The sequence below is a fragment of the Bos taurus genome, chromosome 1, assembly GCF_002263795.3.
Source record: "Bos taurus isolate L1 Dominette 01449 registration number 42190680 breed Hereford chromosome 1, ARS-UCD2.0, whole genome shotgun sequence".
Lineage (NCBI taxonomy): Eukaryota > Metazoa > Chordata > Mammalia > Artiodactyla > Bovidae > Bos > Bos taurus.
The window spans coordinates 43,284,723-43,288,922 of NC_037328.1; the positions used below are offsets into that span (position 1 = coordinate 43,284,723).

At 44.4% G+C, this 4,200-nt stretch overlaps 1 pseudogene; it reads right to left on the minus strand.

The window, feature by feature from the left end:
* Window positions 1-2,148: 2,148 nt before the first annotated feature.
* LOC104970823 (endogenous retrovirus group PABLB member 1 Env polyprotein-like) lies at window positions 2,149-3,559 on the minus strand (annotated as a pseudogene).
* Window positions 3,560-4,200: the final 641 nt, after the last annotated feature.

Below are 4,200 nucleotides of genomic sequence, written 5' to 3' on the forward strand. Positions count from 1 at the left end.
TACGCCACAGGCCATAGGTCTCATGGGTCTCTGTCATAACTACTCAATTCTACAGTTGCAACTGTATACAGCTATAGGCACTACTTTAGTAAATACAGAGGGCTGTGTGCCCCCACCCCTCCACTTTTATTTACAAAAGTAAGTGCCAGTGCATGGGCTGCAGCTTGCCAATTCCTGACATACACCATGTCTGCTTGTCAGGAGTCCCCCCAAGTGAGTGAAAGTCAACTCTTGCCCGACTCTTTGCTACCCCATGGACTATACAGTCCATGGAATTCTCCAGGCCAGAATACTGGAGTGGGTAGCCTTTCCCTTCTCCAGGGGATCTTCTTAACCCAGGGATCAAGCCCAGGTCTCCCGCATTGCAGGTGGATTCTTTACCAAAGCCCCTCTGGAATGCTCTAAAAGGATGAGAAGTAGGGCCTCACCATCCATCTGTCTTTCCTCTTTTCTCCTACTCACTCCTATAAAGCTGCTTGATTTTTTTCCTCATTATCCTCTAGTATAATTTTCTCAAAAATTTTGGGCTTTTGAAAATGAAAGACAGGAGGCAAATTATCAGGAAATTTCACTTTGGTCTCATAATGTCCCTGAATTAAAGGACCAGATACAGGAGCTACTTTAATAGAAACAAAGGAAAAATTCAAGACTAAAACAAACTGAGATCTCAGTAAGCTACCCTGTCACAGATATAAGGCCTATTTTTTTTTTCTATAATCATCATTTTTAAGATGTTCTTAATTTTGTGAAACATTTTATGGTTTTCTTTTTTCCCACAAAATTGTGACCATGTTTTATTATATGATAACAATTTTTGTTAATGATATATCATGATTAATACTCATTATATAAAACTGTTGTAGCCACACAGTTTGTTTCTGGGAAACAAACTCACTCAGAAGGACAATGCAGATGGTGGAGTGCAGTTTATTACACCAGTGGGCCCAAGGCAGAGTCTCCTCTTAGCCAAGAACCCCGACCAGTTTTTGTGAAAACCATATACCCTAAGTGTACTTGCTCAAACCCACCTCCCCAAATTCCTTGAAACTAGTCTGGACAAGGTAAAAGAGAGATACGATCAAAGTTAACCCATTATTCATGTGTCACAAGACTAGATAAACAGTGTATATTTAAGTGAAGAGGAACTAAAAAGCCTCTTGAAGAAAATGAAAGAGGAGAGTGAAAAAGTTGGCTTAAAGCTCAACATTCAGAAAACGAAGATCATGGCATCTGGTTCCATTACTTCATGGCAAATAGATGGGGAAACAGTGGAAACAGTGTCAGACTTTATTTTTTGGGGCTCCAAAATCACTGCAGATGGTGACTGCAGCCATGAAATTAAAAGACGCTTACTCCTTGGAAGAAAAGTCATGACCAACCTAGATAGCATATTGAAAAGCAGAGACATTACTTTGCCAACAAAAGTCCATCTAGTCAAGGCTATGGTTTTTCCAGTGGTCATGTATGGATGTGAGAGTTGGACTGTGAAGAAAGCTGAGCGCCGAAGAATTGATGCTTTTGAACTGTGGTGTTGGAGAAGACTCTTGAGAGTCTCTTGGACTGCAAGAAGATCCAACCAGTCCATTCTGAAGGAGATCAGCCCTGGGATTTCTTTGGAAGGAATGATGCTGAAGCTGAAACTCCAGTACTTTGGCCACCTCATGCGAAGAGTTGACTCATTGGAAAAGACTCTGATGCTGGGAGGGATTGGGGGCAAGAAGAGAAGGGGACGACAGAGGATGAGATGGCTGGATGGCATCACTGACTCGATGGACGTGAGTCTGAGTGAACTCCGGGAGTTGGTGATGGATAGGGATACCTGGCGTGCTGCGATTCATGGGGTCGCAAAGAGTCAGACATGACTGAGTGACTGAACTGAACTGAATTGATTTATCAATAGGCCTGTGGTCATATCCTGATAAACATAATGGAATTTACAACTTCGTTCTGTTACAGAGATAATTAGCATATTCTTTTAGGCAATGGAGAGTCCAAGTACAAGTCCTGAGGCTCTTTTATCCGGGGGGTCTGGTTTTCCATTGGTATCCCACTTCTATAGACACCAGGCATAAAGTTCAGAGTCCATTGGGAGGGTGACGATGTGTGCAGCCTAATGTTCACAGGCTGGCCTAAGATGGAGTCCAGCTCTGTCTGTTTTCTCCTTCATTCCCCCCTCTTGATGCTCTTAACTCATATTATGAGCATCATTCATAGGGATATATTGCACCCTGGCTCTCTGAACACCAATTTGGGAGAATGACATCAACCTTCATTGTTGATACATTGTATCATAATACATTGTAAAATTCAGGGTCTACAAAGCAGCACTATCAAGGCAACTATAACAGTGGTAAATATAGTTTTCCTCCAATGGCCCTGCATCCAAGATAGGACCGAAGTCCAGAAAGGAATGTTTTCATTTGACATTGCTCTTACCTGGTTTTTCTGTCATCTAAAACAGTCGATACATTGCTAGATAAGTCAGGAATGTATACACAACATTCAACCTTAATTATAGCACAGGTCCCTGCTTGAGCATCTGTGAGTATGTCCAAAGCCATTCTATTATGACTTACCGCTTTTCTCATTTGGATTTGCTCTTCATTTAAGGCTTGGATGGCTTTTGTTCTATCTAGCAGGGCCTGTTTTGTGAAATTAGTCAAGGCCTCTACTTTAATCATAAAATCTGTTGTCCCTATAGAGGGTACGAATAAGGCAGCAATATACTCATACCATTGAAACACAGATCTTGTCTACCTGGCATGTAAATAAGGTAGATTTACCGGGGCTTGTTGTAGGTAGGCTTTTGTTACACTGGCATTTATATTAAATGTAACCCCATGACCTGAGTCTATTGACTGTAGGTCTTATACCAAGAGAGCAAGGAGAGTTTATGATTGACAAGAGAGAGAAAGTCTCTTTTCGTCATCCCAGAAAAGAGCAGAGTGGTTTAATATGTCCTTGGCAGAGCAGTGACACCACCAAGGAAGTCCGTCCGTCACTGATAGAGGCATAGGCCCACATACCCAGCAGTTGGAAGTGCTGTGGAAGTCTGCATAGGAATGTGCCCATGAGATGCAAACATTGTCCTGAGTTGAAACGGAAGTTAAATTCAAAATCACGTTGATGAGCCCAAGCAGCAGGAGTTGATTATGCGGCTTCATCCTGAAGGGGCTCGTCCAGGATCTTCTTTCCCTTCTTCTTAAGGATGGTCTTAGTCTCTGGAGGGTCAGCGGGGTCCCTCTGTGCAGTCCACTCAGCGTTTTTTGGGTCTGTGTGGTATGCTCTCTTCACCCTGTATGATGAATCCAAGGGACAATACCTGCAACTTTAATGGAAGAGGCGGATATAGCTTGGGCAATTCAGGTGGAGCCAGATCCTGGAAGTGTTGGCCAGAAGCTTCTGTCACTGGGATCGGAGCCTGCCAAAACTGCAGCTCTACAAACTCCGGGAGAGCTGGTGGAAGAGCAGTGGCTGCTGCAGGAACTTCACCTGGCGCTGGATTGGGCATTAAGGCGGCCTCCAGTCCTGGTGGAGCACTGGGAGACAGGCACGTCATTATCCAGTATGGGGAAGGGGTCACGTCATCCCCATCCAAATCCTGCCAGATCCCAGAGGGAGAAGGGGGATCAGCATGTCTTCACCTGCTGGTCAGCACAGCCGAACCAGAACACCATGTGGTCCAAGACTGTTTCTCCATTAAAGTCCTCTCTACCTTGGTGGGCTTGATCAGGTGCTGATGAAAACACAGATGGGTTAAATATCCCATGTCCCAGGCCATCTCCGGAAAAGCCAATTCATACTCACTTATGTATCCCCCTCCTTCTAGCCTAACAATTCCGAGGGGATCAAGAATTTCACAGCAGACGGGACACCTCCTGGGGGAGGGCAGAATACGAGCATACAAGGACCAGTTTCCTATCCTAAAAATCCCCTGGCAATCGCTGGTAATAATTTTCCCTGAGACTGCGTGGACACACCTCCTAAATGACCTTCACAAATTTCCTTCCTAAACCCTAGCATGCTCGTTGACCTGTGTACCAAGCAATTGCCGCCCCCTGCCTATCCTAAAATCCCCTGGTGATCGCTTGGTAATAATTTTCCTCGAGAGGGCATGGACACACCTCCTAAATGACCTTCACAAATTTCCTTCCTAAACCCTAGCACGCTTGTCAACCTGTGTACCAAGCAATTGCCACC